Source organism: Spermophilus citellus, assembly GCF_964194105.1.
Source record: "Spermophilus citellus genome assembly, chromosome: 4".
NCBI lineage: Eukaryota > Metazoa > Chordata > Mammalia > Rodentia > Sciuridae > Spermophilus > Spermophilus citellus.
Genome location: NC_138185.1, coordinates 179,202,678 through 179,228,931, shown reverse-complemented (window position 1 = coordinate 179,228,931; position 26,254 = coordinate 179,202,678). Strand labels below are relative to the sequence as shown.

At 35.0% G+C, this 26,254-nt stretch overlaps 1 protein-coding gene across 1 annotated transcript in view; it reads left to right on the top strand.

Moving 5' to 3' along the window:
* Positions 1-26,254, top strand: part of MIPOL1 (mirror-image polydactyly 1) — a 255,695-nt gene that overhangs the window by 86,047 nt on the left and 143,394 nt on the right. The gene's annotated exons all lie outside the window — the stretch shown is intronic.

The window sequence follows — 26,254 nt, the reverse complement described above, 5'->3', positions numbered from 1 at the left end:
GCACCACATAAAAATAAAATAAAGGTATTGTGTTTAACTATAACTAAAACATAATATTTAAAAAAATAAAGAGCTAATATATTCAACTAGAACCTGAAACAAGTGAGGAATATATTATATGATAAATTGTCATTGTCGTATAGATTCAGTAATTGTGAAAAAGCACATTGTTTTGATTCTGGTAATTACATTTTTTTCTTCAGATGCTTGTGACCTTCTATTCTATCTTTTTGTTTTTCCCTGGATTCCTATTATAATGCATGTAATACAATAATGGCCTCTACCCTCAAGGTGCTTGCATTCTCAGGAACAGGTTAAAGAAAATCCATGGAAAACAAAAGATTTATCATTGTTTTATTGTATAGTAAGAAAAGATTTGCTACCAAGAGGATTATATTGTTCTTTCAAATTCACTTTTTGCTGCAGATTGCAAATACCATGGTATTAACAGGGTCATACACTAGGCCAGAATTAAGAAATCTCACTATCAAAATTGAGAAAAGTATTTTTAGTCTGTCAATAAAGTGGGAGGTTTAGTAGAAGTCAGATTTTTCTACAAAATATGTTTAACTTCATTTTGAAATTCTTAGTGCTAAGCTTATAATAACTTTGTTTTTTAGTACAACGTATTTTCTCTTATCTCTGATTGAATTTTTAGTTAGACCAGAAAGATAAGTGAGAAAAGAGAGAATTATAGATTGCTATGATTGTTCTTATTTACTTCCAAGGAGTAGACTCTTTTATGAAAATTAAATACGACAATGTTTTAAATGTTACCTGCGAAATGGAAAACATTATTTTTAAGGCAGCTTCCAGAATGCATGCTAAATTATCACCATTAGGGGAGAGATTTCATATAATATGATTGTTTCCATTTAAAACAGGACCTCAATTTAAAAATTCCAGTTTGTTAAGTATATAGTTATTGCATGGCCTTTGTTCTGGTATTTTGGGTTGTATGTTTAGGTTAAATTTAATTAAATGGTGCTTCAATTATGAAAAGAAATAGATGCACAATTCTAAGAGATCATTAAAATTAGAAGAAAATAAGTACACCAAAAGAAACTCACAAGTTCAAAACAAGAACCAGACCACTATACAATAGCAGTTTCTATAGAGCATAAAACTTAAAGAAATACATAAATATAGCTCATTTTTACTCCTGAAAAATGTACTACATTAGTATTTTCTAGTTTCTCATCTTTTTATGCAAAAATTTCAGATTTTTGAGCTTTTTGTTAGTCCTTGATAACCTCATCCATTAGCTAAAGCCAGCTTAAATTCTTAGTAGAGTAAGGAAAGGAAGAAGAATTAGTTTTTGGAAACTCATCAACTCAGTCTTTCATAAGCCTCTGTATTCATTTAGGCTCTTTTAAAATGTCCATCTTATGTGACACCGACATTGAATTATTTTTAGTCATCTTAAACCATATTTCTTCATGAGAAACTCTAAATTTATTATGAAAATTGGATTGTTTATAATGTATCTGATTTTTTCTAAATCATATTTTAAAAGTTTTTCTTACCTTTCAGGAATTTTGTTGTTTGGTGCTTTTTAAAAATATACTGCTCTATCTATAAGTTGTCCTAGAAGCTTCAAATAATAAACTCTGCTTTTTTGTATGCTTATCTTTTTCAACCCATGTGCATGTATCATTTTTGTTAACTGATTTAATATTTAGTTTATATCTAAATCAGCATTAAGAGCAATGTTAAAGCTTTCAGTCTACCAATAATATATTTATTATAAATAGTATTGTTATGAATATTACTAATAATGGTAGATTTGGATAGAGTAGGAATTGAAAAATTCAACTTGTTTACTGAATTTCACTGAACTTTCTAAAAGAAACAGTTCTTTGTGTGTGTGGAGAATTTTATTTGACAGATAACATACACATTGTTCTTGTCCAATTTTAAAAAATTGTTATTAGTATTTTTTAGATACACATGACAATAGAGTATATTTTGACATTTATGTAAACATGGAGTATATTAGAATAAGGAAGAGTTCTAGGAATATGCTTGGGGAAGAAAAAATCTTAAATTAATTGTCAACCATTCTTTCCAAATTGAAGATTACAGCATCATCATAATTACTTACAAGGAAATACTTTTCAATAATCTAGTGTCATTCAAATAATAATGTCTTAGTTTATTCTAATAACTGGAAAATTCTTCCTAATTTTTTTATGGTAAAGCATACAAATACACTATGTCATTTATAAACATTCTATTTGGAGTAGCAAGGAGTTATACTAAGTGAATTTATTAGATATGGCACGTTTTTCTCCTAGTTTTATGTATTTAAAAAAATTTCCCTAATAAAAGGTAAAACAGAGAGGTACCTACAGTGTGAGGAACTGAATTATACCAATACTTGTATATATAGAGGTTTTGGGGTGGGGTTTTTTTTTTTTTTTTGTCTTTACAAAAAAAAAAAAACCTTATTTATTTTCTCATTTAAAATAAATTGTATCCACTGACATTAAGAAATTGGATTCCTGGGACTGGGGTTGTGGCTCAGCGGTAGAGGGCTAGCCTAGCACATGTAAGGCCGTGGGTTCAATCCTAAGCACCACATAAAAATAAATAAATGAATGAATAAATAAATAAATAAATAAAGGTATTGTGTCCAACTACAAATGAAAAAGAAATTGGATTCTTGAAGAACACATTTATGGACATTTAATGGTTTAGAAATAAATTTAGATTAACCTTAAATATGTAGACATTGAACTTTTTTTAAAGATTTTTTTAAATTGGACATAATATCTTTATTTATTTTCATGTGGTGCTGAAGATCGAACCCAGTGCCTCACATGTGCAAAGCAAGCTCTCTGCTGCTGAGCTATAACACCAGCCCGACATTGAACTTAATAAGACAGTTTATGTACATTACCTTTCTTCTTTTTATTTTACCAATTGCCTTATCACACATCTTTAACCTCCTACAATTGGAGTTCTTTAATATAATTCTGTTAAAAGCCATTCTTTCTTAGATTATAAGTGACCTTTGATGGTAAATAAACCATTATCTATTCATTATTCATTATCATATCCAACATCCTAATCAATGTAATGATAACAGATTTCAATTTTATTGGCTCTTCAAATACTCAGGAATTCCTAGTTCTCTGTTGCTGTGTCTTCATCATTTTTCTCTTCTTTGAAACTCAAAGTTTCACTGCCCCTAAAATTCTGTGTCCTCCCTATTCATCCCTTTCAATCCTCTGTTCCCTGACAATCACTGATGTTTTTACTCTCCATAGTTTATGTCTTTCAGAAATTACACAATACTTATAGTCCTTTCAACATTTGTTTTTTTTTCTTTTTTTTAATTTTTTTATTGGTTGTTCAAAACATTACATAGTTCTTGATATATCATATTTCACACTTTGATTCAAGTGGGTTATGAACTCCCATTTTTACCCCGTATACAGATTGCAGAGTCACATCAGTTACACTTCCACTGATTTACATATTGCCATACTAGTGTCTGTTGTATTCTGCTGCCTTTCCTATCCTCTACTATCCCCCCTCCCCTCCCCTCTCCTCCACTCTTCTCTCTCTACCCCCTCTACTGTAATGCACTTCTCCCCCTTGTATTATTTTTCCCTTTCCCCTCACTTCCTCTTGTATATAATTTTGTATAACCCTGAGGGTCTCCTTCCATTTCCAAGCAATTTCCCTTCTCTCTCCCTGTCCCTCCCACCTCTCATCCCTGTTTAATATTAGTCATTTTCTCATGCTCTTCTTCCCTACTCTGCTCTTAGTTACTCTCCTTATATCAAAGAGGACATTTGGCATTTGTTTTTTAGGGATTGGCTAGCTTCACTTAGCATAATCTGCTCTAATGCCATCCATTTCCCTCCAACACATTTTTTTTTTTATCCATTCGTCTATTGAAGGGCATCTAGGTTGCTTCCACAGTCTTGCTATTGTGAATTGTACTGCTATGAACATTGATGTAGCAGTGTCCCTGTAGCATGCTGTTTTTAGGCCTTTAGGGAATAGACCCAGAAGGGGAATAGCTGGATCAAATGGTGGTTCCATTCCCAGCTTTCCAAGAAATCTCCATACTGCTTTCCAAATTGGTTGCACCAATTTGCAGTCCCACCAACAATGTACAAGTGTACCCTTTTCCCCACATCCTCGCCAGCACTTGTTGTTGTTTGACTTCTTAATGGCTGCCAATCTTACTGGAGTGAGATGATATCTTAGGGTGGTTTTGATTTGCATTTCTCTGACTGCTAGCGATGGTGAGCATTTTTTCATGTACTTGTTGATTGATTGTATGTCCTCCTCTGAGAAGTGTCTGTTTAGGTCCTTGGCCCATTTCTTGATTGGGTTATTTGTTATCTTATTGTCTAATTTTTTGAGTTCTTTGTATACTCTGGATATTAGGGATCTGAAGTGTGAGGAGTAAAAATTTGTTCCCATGATGTTGGCTCCCTATTTACCTCTCTTATTGTTTCTTTTGCTGAGAAAAAACTTTTTAGTTTGAGCAAGTCCCATTTGTTGATTCTAGATATTAATTCTTGTGCTATGGGTGTCCTATAGAGGAATTTGGAGCCCGACCCCACAGTGTGTAGGTCGTAGCCAACTTTTTCTTCTATCAGATGCCTTGTCTCTGGTTTGATATCAAGCTCCTTGATCCATTTTGAGTTAACTTTTGCGCATGGCGAAAGAAAGGGATTCAGTTTCATTTTGTTGCATATGGATTTCCAGTTTTCCCAGCACCATTTGTTGAAGATGCTATCCTTCCTCCATTGCATGCTTTTAGCCCCTTTATCAAATATAAGAAAGTTGTAGTTTTGTGGGTTGGTTTCTGCGTCCTCTATTCTGTACCATTGGTCCACCTGCCTGTTTTGGTACCAATACCATGCTGTTTTTGTTACTATTGCTCTGTAGTATAGTTTGAAGTCTGGTATCGCTATACCACCTGATTCACACCTCCTGCTTAGCATTGTTTTTGCTATTCTGGGTCTTTTATTTTTCCATATGAATTTCATGATTGCTTTCTCTATTTCTACAAGAAATGCCATTGGGATTTTGATTGGCATTGCATTAAACCTATACAGAACTTTTGGTAATATCGCCATTTTGATGATGTTAGTTCTGCCTATCCATGAACAGGGTATATTTTTCCATCTTCTAAGATCTTCTTCAATTTCTCTCTTTAGGGTTCTGTAGTTTTCATTGTATAAGTCTTTTACCTCTTTTGTTAGGTTGATTCCCAAGTATTTTATTGTTTTTGAGGATATTGCGAATGGAGTGGTTGTCCTCATTTCCATTTCAGAGGGTTTGTCGCTGATATACAGGAATGCCTTTGATTTATGCGTGTTGATTTTATATCCTGCCACTTTGCTGAATTCATTTATTAGCTCTAATAGTTTCTTTGTAGACCCTTTTGGGTCTGCTAGGTATAGAATCATGTCATCTGCAAATAGTGATAATTTAAGTTCTTCTTTTCCTATTTTTATGCCTTTAATTTCTTTCGTCTGTCTAATTGCTCTGGCCAGTGTTTCGAGAACTATGTTGAACAGAAGTGGTGAGAGAGGGCATCCCTGTCTTGTTCCAGAATTTAGAGGGAATGCCTTCAATTTTTCTCCATTCAGAATGATGCTAGCCTGGGGCTTAGCGTAGATTGCTTTTACAATGTTGAGGTATGTTCCTGTTATCCCTATTTTTTCGAGAGTTTTGAACAAAAAGGGATGCTGTACTTTGTCGAATGCTTTTTCCGCATCTATCGAGATGATCATATGGTTCTTATTTTTAAGTCTATTGATGTGGTGGATAACATTTATTGATTTCCGTATATTGAACCAGCCTTGCATCCCAGGGATGAATCCTACTTGATCATGGTGTACAATTTTTTTGATATGATTTTGTATCCGATTCCCCAGAATTTTATTGAGGATTTTTGCATCTAGGTTCATTAGAGATATAGGTCTGTAGTTTTCTTTCTTTGAAGTATCTTTGTCTGGTTTAGGAATCAGTGTGATGTTGGCCTCGTAGAATGAATTTGGAAGTTCTCCCTCTTTTTCTATTTCCTGAAATAGCTTGAAAAGTATTGGTATTAGTTCCTCTTTAAAGGTTTTGTAAAACTCTGCTGTATACCCATCCGGTCCTGGGCTTTTCTTAGTTGGTAATCTTTTGATGGTTTCTTCTATTTCCTCAATTGATATTGGTCTGTTTAGGTTGTCTATATCCTCCTGTCTCAATCTGGGCAGATCGTATGACTTAAGAAATTTATCGATGCCTTCACTATCTTCTATTTTATTGGAGTATAAGGATTCAGAATAATTTCTGATTATCTTCTGTATTTCTGAAGTGTCTGTTGTGATATTGCCTTTTTCATCCTGTATGCTAGTAATTTGAGTTCTCTCTCTTCTTCTCTTCGTTAGCATGGCTAAGGGTCTGTCGATCTCATTTATTTTTTCAAAGAACCAACTTTTAGTTTTATCAATTTTTTCAATTGTTTCTTTTGTTTCGATTTCATTAATTTCAGCTCTGATTTTAATTATGTCTTGCCTTCCACTTCTTTTGCTGTTATTTTGCTCTTCTTTTTCTAGGATTTTGAGATGAAGTATGAGATCATTTATTTGTTGGTTTTTTCTTTTTTTAAGGAACGAACTCCATGCAATGAATTTTCCTCTTAGAACTGCTTTCAATGTGTCCCATAGATTCCGATATGTTGTGTCTGTGTTTTCATTTATCTCTAAGAAGTTTTTAATTTCCTCCTTAATGTCTTCTTTAACCCATTGATCATTCAGTAACCTGTTGTTCATTCTCCAAGTGATGCATGATTTTTCCTTCCTTCTTTTATCGTTGATTTTCAGTTTCATTCCATTATGATCAGATAAGATGCATGGTATTATCTCTACTCCTTTATATTGTCTAAGAGTTGCCCTGTGACATAATATATGATCTATTTTTGAGAAGGATCCATGTGCTGCTGAGAAAAATGTGTAACTGCTTGATGTTGGGTGGTATATTCTATATATGTCAATTAAGTCTACGTTGTTAATTGTGTTATTGAGTTCTATAGTTTCCTTATTCAACTTTTGTTTGGAAGATCTGTCCGGTGGTGAGAGAGGTGTGTTGAAGTCTCCCATGATTATTGTATGGTGGTCTATTAGACTCTTGAACTTGAGAAGAGTTTGCTTGATGAACATAGCTGCACCATTGTTTGGGGCATATATATTTATGATTGTTATGTCTTGTTGGTGTATGGTTCCCTTGAGCAGTATGTAGTGTCCCTCTTTATCCCTTTTGATTAACTTTGGCTTGAAATGTATTTTATTTGATATGAGTATGGACACTCCTGCTTGTTTCCAGAGTCCATATGAGTGATATGATTTTTCCCAACCTTTCACCTTCAGTCTATGTATGTCTTTTTCTATCAAATGCGTCTCCTGTAGGCAGCATATTGTTGGGTCATGTTTTGTGATCCATTCTACTAGCCTGTGTCTCTTAATTGGTGAGTTTAAGCCATTAACATTTAGGGTTATTATTGAGATATGGGTTATCCTTCCAGCCATATTTGTTTATTTATGTTACTGAATATGGTTTGTTTTCCTCTTTGATTATTTTCCCCCCTTTACTGTCCTACCTCCCACTGTTGGTTTTCATTGTTATTTTCCATTTCCTCTTCCTGTAATGTTTTGCTGAGGATTTTTTGGAGAGATGGTTTTCTAGCTGCAAATTCTTTTAACTTTTGTTTATCGTGGAAGGTTTTAATTTCATCTTCCATCTTGAAGCTCAATTTTGCTGGATACACAATTCTTGGTTGGAACCCATTTTCTTTCAGTGTTTGAAATATGTTATTCCAGGATCTTCTAGCTTTCAAAGTCTGTGTTGAGAGATCAGCTGTTATCCTGATTGGTTTACCCCTAAATGTAATCTGTTTCCTTTCTCTTGTAGCTTTTAAAATTCTCTCCTTATTCTGTATGTTGGGCATCTTCATTATAATGTGTCTAGGTGTGGATCTCTTATGATTATGCACATTCGGCGTCCTGTAGGCTTCTAGGATTTGGGATTCTGTCTCATTCTTCAAGTCTGGGAAGTTTTCTCGTATTATTTCATTGAATAGATTGTTTATTCCTTTGGTTTGGAGCTCTGTGCCTTCCTGTATCCCAATGACTCTTACGTTTGGTCTCTTTATGTTATCCCATATCTCTTGGATGTTCTGCTCATGGTTTCTTAACTGTCTTGCTGAGCTGTCTATGTTCTTTTCAAGTTGAAATACTTTGTCTTCATTGTCTGATGTTCTATCTTCTAAGTGTTCTACTCTGTTGGTAGTATTCTCAATTGAGTTTTTAAGTTGGTTTATTGCTTTCTGCCTTTCTAGGATTTCTGTTTGTTTCTTTTTTATAACTTCTATCTCCCTGTATAGTTGATCTTTTGCTTCCTGGATTTGTTTGTGTATTTCATTGTTGAAGAGATCTTTCATTGTCTGATTTTGCTGTCTCATGTCTTCCTTGAGACTCCAGATCATCTGAAGCATGTATCTCCTGAATTCTTTATCTGACATTCCATCTGCTGCAGAAATTACCTCTTCTAACGTTGAGTTGACCTGCATTGCTTGTGGTCCTTTCTTTCCTTGTCTCTTCATACTGCTCACGTTTCTTTCTGCTTACTGAGACTGTTGTGTTGTTGAATTTTCCCCCTATATATTTGTATTACTCTTGTATAGTTGCAAAGTCTCCCGCGCAGGCGCGGGCAGGGGCTCTGCTCCTCCTCCAATTGGGGCGCTGTGCCTACCACATCGGCAGGCCGCTGGGCCTGTTCTGCTGGTTGCAGGCGCGTGGGGCGGCTCTGCCACTCCCAGGTTGCTGGGCCTGACCTGCTGGTGGGTTGCAGGTCCGGCTACCTTGCAGGCACGGGGGAAGGGCGCACACGTATTTGTATTTAGACAGTTACGCGAAATGGAGGATGTAATGCTTGGGATGAAAGTTGGGGGGAAGGGGAAGGTAGGTGTTCTTGAAAAGAAAGAAGGAGAGGGAGATAGATAACATAGAGGAGAATGGAAAGAGCCGTAAAACTTGGAAGGGGAGAGAGAGAGGGAAAAGGGAGAGAAAAAGTTAAAATGAAATAGGAAATAAAATTAGGTCTTAGAGATCCATTTTCTTCTCTTCCCGTAGGCAAAGCTGTGTCCTCCGGGCTGAGTTTTGCCCTCAATGTGTCAACAGCAATCCCTGTAAGGCGGTTCCTGGGAGTCTCTTAATCCTGTTGGTCCAGAGCCGTTTCACTTCTACGGCCCCTCCTCCCCTCCTCCTGCCAGCCAGCCAGGTCCTGCTCACCGGAGGCAGTTCACCAAGGATTTGGTTACACTTTCAGCCCCACCGAGTGCTCTATTTCCCTAACTACTGAGCACTCTCGTTGTCATTCATCTAAGCCCCAGTGCTGTGGAGCTGTAGTCTGGGAGTCAATTGTTTAATTTTTCCGGACCCCTTTGGTGGGCACACCTTCGGAATCTGGCAGCTAAGACCATTGGTGTCGCTGCTTGTGGTAATAGGAGTTGGGGGTCTAGGATCCCCTCTACTTCCCTCAGCCCCTACAGTCACAACTACACTGCTGGCGGTAGGAGGAGTTGGGGGTCTGGAGTGTCCTCTGTTTCCCTCCGCCCCTACCGTCACACCCTCTCAGTTCGCGGTTGGGGGATTTGGGGGTGGGGAGTCTTCTCTGCTTCCCTCTGCCCCTACAGTCACGCCCTCGTCACTGGCAGTAGGGGGAGTTGGGAGTCGAGAGTCCTTTGGCCCTTAGGGTCACGCCCACGGAGAGATTTTGAAGTTTCCCGGTTGTTTGTATCTGATGTGGGTGGGAGTCACACACCTGCTAAAGTAGATTCCGCTGGGAAGGAATCTCTTTGGCAGAACTTTGGTGACTTCCCCTCTCTGCTATGGCGGGCCCCTGGCTCCTTGCCGGAGTGTCCGAAGGGAGGGGTGGAACTGGCTTGTCTCTGGTCTGACACAATCTCTGGTTTTAGTTCCCAGTTCGCTATTTCGTAAAGGGTTGGTTAGATTCCCTTCACGCTGTCTGGGGGGGGGGGAGCCGTTCGCCAGGTGGGCGGGGCTGTTAGTAGAGCCGGGAGGGCACGGGCTATCTGCTGGGCCAGGCGGGGACACTTCTCGATGTGCCGGGCTGCGGCCGCGTGGCTAAGATCCGGGCGGGTGGAGTGGCCGTTCGCTGAGCGAGAGCGGGGCCTCTCGGGACGGCGAGGTGGCGGGTGCCGTCTGCGGGTTCGGGCGAGCCGCGCCACTCGGGGCCTCAGGCCGCTTTCTGAAGCGGCTGGTGGCTGCGGGACTGGACCTCCGCGCCTGCGTGGCCGGCCAAGATCCACTTGTCTGGGACAGACTGACACTTCTAAAAAACCTACCAATTCCCGGCAGGTCCCCTCTTCACGGAATTTTGCTAGAAGTTCCTCAGTAGGTAGACTGCCGCTGTTCCAATGGTTCTTTCTGATCCCGTTAATGTGGAGACATTGGAATTGCTGCTTTCTCACCGCCGGCCATGTTGGATCCCCTCAACATTTGTTTTTTGAAGCCTTTATATCTAATTGCTTTTTAAGGCTAAATAATACTCCATTATTAAGTGTACCACAGTTTATTCATTCATCTACTGAAGGACCTCTTGGTTGCTTACAATCTTTGGCAGTTTTGAATAAAGCTCCTCTAAACAACTGTGTGCAGGTTTTTGTGTGAATGTAAGGTTTTCAGCTCATTTGAATAAGTTCCAAGGAATGTAATTGCTGGGTCATATGGTAAAATTATGTTTAATTTATGTAAGAAGTTTCCACTTTCTTCCAAAGTAACTATACCATTTACATTTCCACCACTGATGAATGAGAATTCCTGTTGCACCAAATTCTCACCAACAGGATGTTTCTTATCTCCAAACATAGTCTCCTTTGTATGCCTCTGCTATAGAACTGTTGAAAAGTTAAACACTTTCTCATCCTTTCTTTTTGCCAGTGAGACATTAAAGGGAGTGTACAACAGAGGTAGGGGAAGGGAGAGGGTGCCTTGGGAGTAGTTTTTGTTTTTCTAATATAAGGCAAATGAAACAAGCAATATCACTCCTTTCCTTCTTACTATCGTGAACACTTACCTGCTCTCTGAAACTTTAGCAGCCATTTTACAGTCATGAAGAGAAGGCTGAGAAAACTCATTCAACATCCTTGAGCCCCTTAGCCAACGAACACTTAGAGAACATTAAGCCCTTTGACTTTTGGGGGGGGGGGAGGAAGAGAATATAAAACTATGTTTAATGTAATTCTTAACAGTTTTCTATTATTTACTCTCCACTTGATCCATCAATATCAGTTAATTAATGGTACTGCCATTCTCCTAGTAGACATGTAGGCCATAGTAAATGATGAGATCTTCATATCCTTCCACACTCTCACCCACCTTGAAAACAGTTTGTGTTTTAGTTCCATCAGCTATGTAGCAGTTTTTTCTTTCTGCCTTCATTTTCATTTTATCTTAAGTCAGGGTCATGACTAGACAATCATAGTACCATCCTAATTTATTTGTCTTCATTTTCTCACCTCTAGAGAGGTGCCATCAGCTATTCTTCTAAAACACAGGTAAATGACCCTTCTGGGCATTAAAAAAAAAAAAAAAGAAAGAAAAAGGCCAGTTGTGTTGGTGCATGCCTATAATCTCAGCAGCTTGGGAGGCTGAGGCAGGAGGATCCCAAGTTACAAGTCAGCTTCAGCAACTTAGTGAGATCCTAAGCAACTCAGTGAGACCCTATCTCTAAATACAAAAAAATGGCTGGGGATGTGGCTCAGTGCTTAAGTGTTGCAGGGTTCAACCCGTGGTACCAAAAAACAATGAAAAAAGATAATTTTTTAAATTTTAAGAATATTTTCAAAAATATTATTGAGATGACAATAAAAAAAGGAATCTGCCAAGACCCCAAACCAGTGATAATAACAATGGAAAAGGAGAAAAAAAACTGGGCAATAAGTGCCTGGGCTCTTTTATTTCAATCTGAGTAGATTTGTTAAATCTTGGTGAATTTGAGCTTCTATTTTAATGGCCACAAGGGCAAGACAGAGCCTTTTTATGCTGGGGAACATAATAAGAGACCCTCTCCTAAAGCTGGTATCCTAGATGACCTCACCATTAGTATTAATGTTATTAGTATTTAGGTGAAGAGGAAGCAAACCCTTTATACAAAATAAGACATTAAGGGAACTTGACTTTGTTAACTGAAGAGAGGGAAAAAATTCTTCTCTGAGAATTTGTCATTCATCACCAGCTTTCAGGAAGGTTTAGTACCACACAGGTAGCCTGATTTTTGCTGCACATATGGTTATAAGAGCTGAGGATTTAATTTGGTCCTGCCCTACAGAGGCTCATAGACAACAAACTAAAGCAAACTGTCATCACAATTTGTCTTTAACAATTCCTGAAGATAAAGTTTCAAAGACTCTGAGCTAACAGAAAAAGAAATTGGAAAATGCATAAGAGAAAAAGATACTTCTAATGAAAGTCAGAAAATAAAGGCAACAGAATCTCATAGTTCACAAATAATTTTGGCATTTTAATCAGTCACAGAATACAATGAAAGTGTGTTTTCATATCTGTGAGGAAAAAGAGGTTTGAGAAATAATTGACTGGATTGGGGGAAACTACAGTGAACTTACAAAAATTAAAAATAAAATTAAAATTAGATAATGAATAGGTTGAACAGCAAACTATACACAGTTTCAGAAAGTATTAGTAAACTAAAAGATGGATTTGAAGCAAGTATGGAGATTGAAACCAGAAAAAAATAAGAAATTAAAAACATAGAAGAGATGTTAAAAAGACAAAATTTAAAGATCTAAAGCAGATCTTTTGGTAAATCCAGAGGATATATACAGAGAAGCAGGCAGGGGATTCAAAATACAAAGAAATTATGATGAAAAAATTTACCAGAATTTTCAAATTATGGAAACCTCAGATCTAAGAATCCCAAATGAAATCCAATCATGATATATTTTTTAAAATCATGCAGAACACTGAAGTGGGAAAAAAAAACAGTTCTTGAAAGAACCCATTAGAGAACACATTTATAAAGGAATGGCAGACACATTAAATTTACAACAACAATCATCGAATATTATATATACATTAAAAATAGCTGGATACAGAGGTGCACACCTACAATCCTAGTGACTGGGGAGGCTGAGGCAGTAAGATTTAAGTTTGAGGCCAGCCTAGGCAACTTTAAGGAGATCTGTCTCAAAAAAAAAAAAAAAAAAAAAGAAAGAAAGAAAGAAAGAAAGAAAGAGAAGAAGAAAAAAGAAAATATCAGAGATGTATCTCAGTGGTAAAGTGCTCCTGGATTCAATTCCAAGTACCACCAAAAGAAAAAGAAGAAGAAAGAAAGACTGAAAATGAGGAATAATATTTTAAGTATTTCAGACTGAAAGTAACTATCAAGGGCAAGAGTAAATAATGATTGTATAAATAAAAATCTTAAGTTGCTTCCTATTACTTATGGAATGAAATCCAAGCCTTTCTCTGAATATGGAATTTAGGACTCCATACTATTGTTTTATCCTACTTAATCCCTGCCTGCTTGATTTGTTTTTGTTTTGTTTTTAAGATTGTTTCTCTAGTTTTGCTAAACTCATGACATTACCTATTCCTTGGTTTTTCCTAAATATGTCACATTCTTTTATTCTGGATTTTGCTTTTGTTATGACTTTATTTTTAATCCTGTCTCCTATTTTAGTTGATTTTTGCTTCCAGTAAATCAGAAATTTGTTAAGCATAAAGGATCATGGGGTTTTTTTAATGTTACTATCTGCTTAAAATTTAATTTAGCATATTGTTTAAATCATATTAGTCAATCACAAAATTCTTAAGTACAATTATTTTTAATCTATTCCAGTTGATGTTAATATTTTATTGTCTAATATGTTCAAGACATGGATGACATGGAGTTTTTCTGGTATTATAGTGTTTTAATAATCACTACCTGTGCCCAAGTATAACTCTTCAGAAGGATTTCTATTTTGTGCTAAAGTTTCTTGGTTCATGAATTGAACAATGTATTTTAAGCATTCCAGTTTTTACTACTGACTTAAAAATATTGATGGAAGAACCTTTATCTTGTTCATTTTGTCCTTTGCTATTTGGAGTTCACTGCAGAATAAACTCTTTTAAGAAGATGAGTAAATAGCAAATGCTATTCACTGCATGGAATAATAAATAATAACAGCTTCTTAAGATGAAATCGTGTATTAAGATGAGCTTTTAGTCCTTTTCCTGCAGCAGCCATATTGCTGTGCTGTCTTTGATGATAGCAGCCTTCTATACAGTGGGGTGTGGTTTTGAATTATTTTCTAGTAGGTAACCCTGGTAATAGATTTTGAATTTTAAAATACCATATTCCCCTTTATCGGCTATACAGCATTGGGAATTGCAGTTAACTTCTTTGAGTATTGGGTCCCATATTTGCAAGATGAGGGCTGGGGATGGGATGTGGCTCAAGCGGTAGCGCGCTCGCCTGGCATGCGTGCGGCCTGGGTTCGATCCTCAGCACCACATACAAACAAAGAAGTTTACAAAAGTGTCATTAAATCACATCTAATTTTAAAGAGAAAAAAAAATATTTGCAAGATGAGAGAACAGAGATATAGCCAGGTGTGATGGCACATGCCTGTAATTCCAGTGACTTGGGAGATTGAAGCAAGAGGATCACAAGTTCAAGACCAGACTTAACAAGGTCCTCAGCAAACTTAGTAAGACCCTATCTCCAAATTTTAAATTTTTTTTCCAAAGGTTTGGGAATGTAGCTCAGTGGTAAAGCAACCTGGATTTAATCCCCAGTATCAATAAAATAAATAAATAAAAAGAGATATTATTGCAGTTGATAAAATATATGTGCAATCTGTTTATAAAGTATGATACATTACGCCAATGATTCATGTATACTAGCAGAATATTAGTGTAACTGTCAAAGACATGTTTTCTTATCCTTGCTGTGTGATCTTTGTTAAATTATTTTGTGTCTTCAAAATGGGAAGTGGATAACATTTCAAGTCATTTCAATTAGAAAGTAATGTGAATTTACAAATTTGTGATGTTGTGTCATAGCTCATTTATTCAATAGTGTAAGTGAGATAAACTGGTTTAAGGCACACCTGTATTCTGAATTAAGGGAAGAGCAGTCAATTTCAAATTAGTTTTATTATAGGTAGGATAACCAAATAATTTATCTTTAAGGCATTTTAAGTATTTATTTTTTAGTTATAGGTGGACACAATATCTTTATTTTATTTTTATGTGGTGCTAAGGATCGAACCCAGTGGCTCACACATACTAGGCGAGCGCTCTCTCTCTGAGCCACAACCCCAACCCTCTTTAAGACATTTTTAAAAATGGTTTATGATTAGTAATTATACCAAGATAGTAGGGTTATGGCTACAGAGAGATAGCATAAGAGGTCCCAGGATGGGACAGTTCTGAAATTTTGTTGTGATTGTGGTTACATCAATTTACAAATTATTAAATTATATTGAACTATACACATAGACTTTCATGAGTGCATATAAAACTGGTGAAATCAGAATAAACTCTGTGGATTGTGCCACTGTGTCAGCTTGGTAATTTAGGTATTTTATCATGGTTTTGCAAGATGTTAACCATTGGGGTATATCAGATGGAAAGTACATGGGACCTCCCCATACTTTTTTTTCTGCTGCCTATAAATTTGTAAGTACTTCAAAATATATTTTTTAAAATTGAGCCATTAAATCCAGCTCATACTCCAGGGCAGGAAGTTATACAAGGGCATGAATAGGAGGAGGCAAGAATCTGGGGGCCATATTAAAGTTTGCCTGTCATAACTTGGATACAAATAAACATTGCAAACTTAATATGCCAGAAACCAGACTCCTAATCTGATCCCCCAAAGTTATTGATTCTCCATACTCTATCTGAATAAAGAACATCCTTTTATTCTACCAGTTGCTTAGGCCAAAATCTTCGGAGTCATTTTTGACTCCTCTCCTCTTTCACTCTACATCCTATCTGTAAACAAATTCTCTTGAACTGTACTTTTAGTAAATATCAGTTTTTCAGCTACATCTTACCACTTCCACTGCTACTGTCTTTAAAGCTTTAACATTTCTTGCCTATATTATTGCAAAAGCCTCTAAATGATCTCCTGCTTCTATCCTTGACTTCCTCCATTCTCAGCACAGCATGAAGAATGATCCTGTTAAAATACAAATTAGGTGTTATGTTAATCCTCTGTAAAGAACTTCCTAATAGCTGGTCAGTTCACTCAGAGGACAAGCCTCCAAGACCTCTTGATCTGGCCATTAGGACTTCCCTGATGTCATATTTCACCTCAGGTATACTAGCCTCTTGATGTTCCTCCAACACACCAGGCATGCTTGCGTGTCAAAGTCTTGAACTTCCTGTTTCTATTTCCAAAGAACATTTTCCCAAATGTTCAAACAGCTCATTTTTATCTTTTTGAAATTGATTTAAATGCTGTCTACTCAGCAAGGAATATCTCAACTCATTTCCCCGTCAGTGTTTTCTCTGTCCCTTCTTGTTTTTTTTCTAATGTGACTTGTTATCATCTTAGGATATTTTTCTTTATCATTTGTACTGTCTGTTTTCCTAGCAGGAGTGAATGTTTCATGAGGTCAGAGATTTGTGCACCTCTGTATCTACTGATGGTATTAAAAATACTGGGCATTCAGGACATCAAAGATACTGACCAATCAGAACACGTAGCAGCTTTTAACAGTTTGACCTCACCTGTGCACCACCTGAAAACTGTCCTGGCTACATTTCCTGCACAAGTGTCTGGTACATAATATTCATTGTCTAGATGCTATAAATGTTTAGTGAATTAATGCCATACATTGCAATTCACTTCATACAATTCACTTCATACTTCAGTGACTTAAATACTCTTATAATTATTCCCTTAAATGCTGCATAATTTGCAGTGCATTGATATGCCATAATTTTATTGCTTTTTTTAAAAATTGAACATTTAGGTTGATTGCAGTTTTGTTTTTAATACTGCTATGAAAAAAATTTTGTGTGTAAATACTTAGCTATATTTAGTAATGTTTTTCAAGTTTTTGTTTTTAATGAAACATTTGTAAGTCAAATGATTCTATAAGTATTGTAATTAAAAAAAAAAAAACAATCTTCTCCCTCATCATCGTTTCCTGATTTCAGCTCCACAAACAATATCACTTTTGACTTATTTAGTTCTTTATTCCATGTCTATACTATATGTCTAGAGGAAATACTTTAGCTATTTTTTTATTTTTTATTTTTAGTTATTATTAATTAGCTTCCCTCTGTGAAGTTGAGGATTTAGCTTTCTCACCTTTTTGTTACTTCAGTGTTTAGTATTTACATTATTATAAATAAATATTTATGGATGACCAGATAGTAAAGTATGTTTCAGGCATCTCAGCATGAATTATAGTTTATTGTTACAACTCAGTAAATAAACAAACACATATAAATATAGAAAAAAGAAAAAAATGTGAGGAAAGGAAAGGACATATACACTAATAAAATATATATATACTTAAGACACTTTATTCTACTAAATTTTTTAAAAACTAATACTGGTTGTGACCCTCTAAAATAATCGTATTGGGAGATAGTTCTCCCATGGAGGTGGAGGTGGAGTTGTACATGTGTTTTTATATACTTGCAGAGACAGCCTTTGTTCCACACTATGTTTTAAAGAATATTTAGCATATAGCCTTGTAAAGGTAGTTATGTCCCTTGAAGGTAGGCACTTTGAAAGTGGAGGGTATAGAAGTTTCCTGACCAATACAATAAGAATAATGTTTCCCATTGCGGCAAAGGTGGGAAGGTATTGTTGTAGCATATTACAAACAATTGAGGTTCCTTAAGCTCAGGGTTCTTCAGATGTGATATTAATCCACTGCATGTGCGGTATTGACCTGAGTCCCTGTATGTTGTTCACACAGAACTTGAGGAACAAAAGAACATGGCATAAAGCTTATACTGTTCATGACTCTTAATTCTTTGGGGACTATACATATACATTCCATCATTGTATAGTATTCTCCTTTAAACTGCTTTAAGTTTTTCTTATATATGTTATCTCCTTCCTCTTTCCCTCTTTTTTCCTTTCCCTCTTTTCTTCTTTCCTCCCTCTCTCCCTTCCTTCTTTTCTCTCCTTTTACATTTATCCAATATAATGGCGCTGCAGAGCCATAGCTTTGCTATTCAGAGTTAATTTAGCTTGCACCTTATTTTTATAACCATGGTTCTCCTCAGATGAAATTTGGTGGAAGGTACTACTACCGTAGGTCTCACTCCTGACCAATAAGATTATCAGATTCTTTTGCCACGGTAATTGTTTAAAAAATGGGTGCATGTGTCAGTTAAAGCCATGTTTTCAACATTTTTTCTCAGTATCGTTATGAGTATATTTTAAACAAAAAATGGAGTCACTAATATGTCCTGAAGATCTCTCAGTATCTATAAATGCAGATCTACATGATCCTTTTTTATTTTGTTTTCTAGATCTTGATTCCTTGATACACAATGTTTAATTTTCTCAGTCCTCTATTTTAGAACATTTTAATTTTTTTCCACTTCTTATTATCATAAGCAAATTATAAGTACTCTTGTGCATATATCCTTCGTTTAGTGGTTAAGTGATCATATGGTGGAAAGTATAGTGCTCAGGTCATAGGTGAAGAAGGAGAGAATTATACCAGATCTTAGATAGGTTGTATTCATAACTGAAGTGTATGGGAATGCTCAGAGATCAGAGTGAGAAGAAGAGAAATAAAAAGATGGAACAGTAGTGATTCCAGCACTAAAGTAGTGTACAAAAATAAGTGGTTCACCAGGGAGGCAGAGAAGGAATAGTCTGAAAGATAGTGGGATGATCAAGATAGTATGTTTTCACAAAATTCAGAATTGAATTAAATTTTATGAAGGGAGAGTTCACAGTGTAATTTGTCGCAGCAACATCAAGTTAAGTCCAAAAGTACCCATTTGATTTGGTAATTAGTGTGGCAGTGACTTTATCATTGCACTATCAGCTCTGTGATGATGCTGGAAGCCTTAATTCCAGTTAAATGGAAAGTTTAAAAGAAAAAATGTAAAGTATTTTTTTGAGGAGCTCAGTTATTAAATGGGAATGTTATTTATTTTACAGACTAGAGTGTAACAAGCCTTTTTTGTTGTCTACTCAAATTCATTTAGCTATCCTCCAACCATTCTTTCTCTATTAGAAATCTGATGCATTTTCTGTCTAACCCAAAGTTAGCTAGTGGCCTTGATCCATGTGGTCTGGTTTGAAAACATAGGTAGGTCATATTCCTTCTTCAATAAATTGGAATTGGGAAACTGAAAGGGAATGAGCCAGTTGGCTTTGAAGACTGAGCCAAGTGATCATGAGGTAGGCTTGGGGCCAAGGAGGCTGCTGTAGGCCATGTGCAGTCTGAGGTTATTAAAGGATCCAGTTAGCAAAAAGGAGAGGAAGGAGATAATATATAGCAAAACACAAATTTCTGAGCAAGGGGAATGGAGGGAGAGTCTGTGCCCTGTTTACTAACAGCATACTATTCCCATGCCAGGCTTTGTTTTCCACACAATAACTTTTTTATTAAGAGAGTATCTTTCTTTATAAGCAGTACTCCCAACTAGACCAAGTTTACCATCTTTTCATACCAAATAGGGAAGTGCTGTAATAACATTCATTATGGGATCCCTGAAATGAACAATACATTGAAGCATGGCTCTATGAATTACAGCATCAAGCATAAGCCAAACTACTAAAACCCATGTAGGTTCATCAAGTCTATAAATATGCAATAAAAACTGATGAGGTGCAGATAAAACAACTGTGAACTATAACCCTGCCATGAAAGTAAAATGAATTACTATGGGAAACTTCTATAGAGATTATTAATAGCAAACACAAACATAAAACTTGTGATACTTGCATTTAATTGCTTTTTATATTTGGTTACTAATGATTTTTTTCTAGAATTGAATTTCATAGTCATTATTATATAATGAATTTGTTTTGTTTTGTTTGTTTGTTTGGTACTAGGGGTTGATCTCAGGGGTGCCTGACCACTGAGCCACACCCCCAGCCCTATTTTGTATTTTATTTAGAGACAAGGTCTCACTGAGGTGCTTAGCACCTTGCTGTAGCTGAGACTGACTTTGAACTTGCTATTCTCCTGTCACAGCTTCCCAAGCTGCTGGGATTACAGGCATGTGCCACCATGCCTAGCTGAATGTGGTATTTTATTTTGATAAATAACAATGGAAATACAAAATTAGATTGTAAATTTTCCTACAATAACTATTTTATACCTTTTTAATATATAAAAATGTATTATAAACATGAATAAAGGCATAAATTTCGAGTACACCATGTGGAACTACTATTGTGTGAATTATTTTTGGATAGATTCTGGAACCTTTTTCCAGGTTTTGGTCTTTGGACCTGGGTTTTTCCTCTGACTGAAATGCCCTATGTCACCTAAGCCTCTTGCCCAACTTCCTATGCCCCTCATAATAGCTACTCATTCTGTCTTCAGTTTGGCCACAGCCCTCTTGTCTTGAGTACACTGGAAGGGAATTTGGATGATAGAATGAATTTCTTTCTGTAAGAACATGAGTGCTGACTTGAAAAGAAATGGAATGTGTGAGAAACTGCCTTTGTCCTCCCAGGTCTGTCTGCGCTCTATTCATTTCAACCATTACTTTATCACTAGCTTTATCTTTTCCCCTGATGTCACCCTATTATCTCCTCCTCTTTTTCTTGACATGTAGACTTTTAGTATTACAAAGGCCAATAAGATGTAGAAGAGCAGTTCATAGTGCACTGTTAAGAAGAATGCCCTGGATAGCTTTGAAGCAATACCTTGTAGAGATCCAGCTGATTGTTAGGTAACTAGTACAGGTCAATCATTCTTTAAAGAGATACATATTATTATTATCAAGAGTGTTTTCAAAATGATAGATCTGGGCCTGACCCAGAGCTTACCCATTCATTGCATTTGAAATCTAGCCCAAGACAGACTTTGTGTTTGCAAAGTAGGGAAAAAATATTTTCCAATTTTCTTGTAGGCCTATGAATTTTCTGTTTTTATAAAAATACCAACTATGCTCTTTAATTTTAGTCCAACTATGCTTTTTAATTTTACTTCTGCTTAATTTTCCACTTGGTTTCTACATTAAGTTGATACCAGGATTTTTGTGGCATTGTCCATTTTATGTCTCATTGTATTGCTTTTTTAGTATTTTAGGGATAAATTGGTTGAGGCAACACGGAGACTGCTGGTCACATGAAATGTTTGCTCTTATATTTTTACTTGTTTCCAGTAACCAAATTCTACAGAAAGTTGTGCCTAAGAGTTACTTGGTAAAAATGATTATTTAAATTGTCTTATGAACTACAATACAGTGTACTAATGCTCTGAAAGTTGTAGTACAAAACCCAGATATTTATTTAAAATACTATGAAATTTAATTTTGTAGATTTTTTATAATTTTTTAGTCTTCTCAACTAAAAATATATTTTGAAAAATTTTAGGGCTGAGGTTGTGGCTCAATGGTAGAGCGCTCGCCTAGCATTCATGAGGCCCCCTGGGTTCGATCCTCAGCACCACATAAAAATGAAATAAAGATATATTTTTAAAAAACCAAATTTTAGATTGCCAAATACAATTAACTTATTTTAGCTACTAAATAAAAACATGTCTGGTTTGAAAAATTATATGGAAAGTAGTTGAGTTCTTCATTAGTGATTACATAAAATTCTCAAAAATAATTGCATTTACCAATGTAGTTTTCAGTACCAAACAGATCCATGTTCTTTTAGTATATTTTACATGAATGTTGATTTTCAGACACACAGTTCTTAGCAGTGCACTTACAGAACTTTAGTATGTATATGTATATATATGTATATTCCAAAAATACTAACATTCATAAACTGATATGGCTATAGTCTTTCCTCCATTACAAAATGACTTTATTATGTTGCTCAGTGTTGGTTAGTTTTTCTGTTATGTTGATGCATTAAAACAGATATTAAATTTTATCATTAATTCAGTGCCTGGTCTCTCATCAAATCCCCTTAATTACAAATTGACTCCAAGGATTAGACAGCATGGATTTTAATTTTAACTGAAACAAAAAAGGCATCGTGGAAAATCACTCTTGCCTACTGACTCAGACACACTTTTAAAGATCCTATAATTTATTGCTTAGTATGTAAAATTGATATAAAAAGCATATTGCCAACATTTGGGGGGTTTTATATTAATATGAAATACATTTCTTAGTGTATAAAGCACAGTCTTGAAAAAAATTCTATGTATTTTCAGATGAATATCATCAACCTCTAGGAGTTTTGGTAACTTGTAGCCTTTTCTTTAGAAAATATTAACTTTAAATCTTATACAACCATGACATATCTAAATGGCATTTATGTTATCTTATATTTCTACATTCTTAATAATTTCACAAAATCATGCAGTAAAGTTTTATATTCCTTGGAAATATTTCCAATATAATTCAGTATCTTACTTCTTGTGTTGTTTATCATTTATGATTATATAGTTAAATCTTCACTGCCTTTTGATACTTGCTCTATTTGTCCAGAATCATTTTCTATGCATTTCGTTTCTAAGATATATCAGCACTTCTGTCCTTCTTCCTAAAAGTGAGTTTTTAATTGAATTTTATTACATACATTATGCATTTTAAATACTAGAATGACTATTAATTTTTACTAGAACATGAGGATAATGAAATTAATTTATGCTCACAATGATCTGAAAAAAGCACATTTGTCTATTTTTTTGTTATATGATAGTTATCTTTTAACTTCAAAATGCCTCTAAAAATTCACTCATTCTAATAGTTTCTGGAATCTACTTTGGTTTTTGTCACTTAAATTGATTTTTATTTAGATCTGTGTTTCCAGGTGATTACTTTTAGACCAAGATGAATTACTAATAAGCCCTGAGCATTCTAAGATAAACCTTTTGTATTTAATAAATTTTTATCAACCTTCACCTTTTGAGAGATTATAAAAATGTAAGTACTGGTGATCCTTCCAGTTAAGCAAATGGTATATATCTTATTATGTAAATTTTTAAAAATAGCGTTCCTTTGCCAGATTTTGTTTCTATTAAACTGTATTTTTAGACACAAAAAGATATTTAGTGTACAAATGAACTCAGCTCATCATGGCAGAAGAAAAAAATAAACTGCCTAGAAACGGACTGTTTACGTAATATTAGATGGTAATATAAACCAACAAAAGCAAGGAAATTAACTTCTAAGGCTGACACACTGCCCTTTCCTTGCTCCTTTGTGCCTGGAGGTATCATGTGTGTTATAATACTGAAGAACAGTGGACTCAGTCAAGAACTGTCAAACTTAATTCTAAATTTCTTTACTTTGTTGGTTTATGTCACAACTTAACATTATTATTTTGTCTCTTAATGCTATATAAATGTCCCTCACATGTGAGATGAAGCAAGACATGGGTGGATCTGAACAAGATGGTAAAAGTTTATTTGCTTTTCTCTCATTTATAGGTGATTGCCTCCGATTAGCCAAATATCACGCAGGTCTGATATTAGTTCTTAACATTTTTTTTAGAAAGTAATATAAGAGGAACTTATAAAATATCCAAGGAAATTGTTGAAAAAGGTGTTGATACTGATTAAAATTTTTATTTAGCCTTATATTTCTGCTTATTTTTATTTTATCATTTTAAAAGGTAGATCTTTTTATTAGAAGCTTAGCACAATGAGAAATTTCTAGTGATTTATTATGAATAATCAAATACACAAGTGTGATTTCACAGAGCAATTCTAGTATGAATTGCATGAAAGAATTATTTGTAGAATTCTGATTGTAAGACTAAAATAAGCTCCAAGATTAATCTGAAAACTGATAAATACGTGGCCATTCTCTTTAACAGCACCTGCTTCTTGATGTTCATGGTAAAATGTGAAGAATTCATGTACTTTAGTTTTTATATTCACCAGTTAGGAAGCAATTCATCAATTCCTAACGAACTTTATGCCTACTTTTGGGGAGACTATTTTATACAATTACTAGAGATTAAGTTGAAAATTGATTCCCTTTATGAATGTGAGTCCCGTGTTTTGTCGTCACTTATTTTACCTTCTCTTTTCTGTTTTTCTAAGTAACAATTTCTGTTTTGATTTATTTATCTGTTAGGATGCAGTTTTCCAGAAGAATTATGTATTTTAATTAAAGTTCTAAATATTTAAAATTCTTATTTGTTCAGTTGGGTATTAAACCTCAGGAAAAAATCCGATGTTTTCAATTTTAAAAAATGCCAGAATAAACATTTAAGTGTGGTTGAATAAAATATTATGCTTTGGAAAAGTAAAGAACCTACTAAAAATGTGGTGGAAAATGAGATATAAGGTTGGGGGTTGTGATAAATCTTTTAAGATCTTGTACTTTTTATTGTATGTAATTAATATTTAATTGGCTACATTTAAAAGTAGTGAAAAAATGATCTATTTGCAAGAGATTTGTGCAACAATACTCTAAGCTCTTACTTATTCTGAAGTGTTGAAAGGTGAAACATTTGACATTTTCTTTTCGGGCATTGCTTTAAAAAATAGAGGGCGGGAAAGAGGCGTTGCCACATCAGAGTTGAGGGTGTTTGTGGTTGTCCGTGACAGCAGCTCTAGTTTTAAAACACCTGTGTTTACTTTTCAGCTTTTCAGAATCTGCCTGAAAGTGGCCTAAGAATGGCACAGGCCTTCGTGATGGCTGGATTTTTATAGTAGAGGAAATGCATACACACAGTCAACTTTACACTTTTGTTTTCTGTTTTAGTTCCCTTCTCTTATTTTATACATTTTTCTCTACATATATATGTGTATAAAGTAATGCATCATTTATATAATCTACACATTATACTAGAACATACCCCTTTACTTTTTTAAAGATATCTGCTCATAATTTTGCCTTTTGTTCACTGACTAGAAAAAAAATGGCTGAGAGCTTGTTATATATTACTGTATAGATGTATTTTCTTTCATAATCAAAAGGAATTTGTGATAAATGAAAATTCATATTTTGGGGGGGACAAATGAAAGGAAATTACATGAGCCAATTGTGGCTTAATGTGTATTTTATTGTAAATGTTTTTATCCTCTAGTAGGAATTTCTCAATTTTTGGTTTTATACTGGTATTTTTTTTTGTGGGGTTTGTTTTGTTTTGTTTTGTTTTTTAGTTGTAGATGGACACAATACCTTTATTTTGTTTACTTAATTTTATGTGGTACTAAGGATCAAACTCAGTGCCTCACACTTGCTAGGTGAGCACTGTACTACTGAGACACAACCCCAGCCCTATTGAAATTAGTTTTTTTAAACATTTTTGACAATTTCAAGGTATAATTTTCTCCTTTAGTATATTTCTTATTATATTTTTTACATTCACATGATACCTACATGTTATATAAACTTTATTCTCAATTTAAAATGTTTCTAGCTATGACATTTTAGCTGAATAAACTTGAGGATCTTCTGGCTCATTCAAGTATTTTTTTCTATTTTTTATATATGACAACAGAATGCATTTCAATTCATATTACATATATAGAGCACAATTTTCATATATCTGCTTGCATACAAAGTATATTCACATCATTCATGTCTTCTTCATACATGTACCTAGGATAGTGATGTCCATCTCATTCCACCATCTTTTTTTATCCCCTTGCCCCCTCCCTCCCTCTCCCCCTTCTTTGCCCTAATCTTCCCATGTATTTTTTATTTTTAATTCTATTTCTTTAATACATTGGAAACAGATTTCATATATTCTGTGATGCCCTCTTTCTATATTCACATTATTGACTATAGTAGCAAGATACGTGCATAATTACAGCTACTGTCAAGCCTGTTGGATGTACAAAAGGAATAGTTCTATCTTTTGATAAATGATAGATTTTTATCCATATACTTGAATTTTTAAATAAAAACTTCTGTGTATCAGAAACATTTTTTTCTCATTATTTTTTTGATGGACCTTTATTTATTTCTTTGTTTATATGTGGTGCTGAGAATCAAATCCAGTGCCTCACACATGCTAGGCAAGCGCTCTACCACTGAGCCATAACCCCAGCCCATTTATCTGAAATCTTTTACAGTAGCAAATGCAAAATTTGGGTCTTCTCCCTAAAAATAAAAACCAA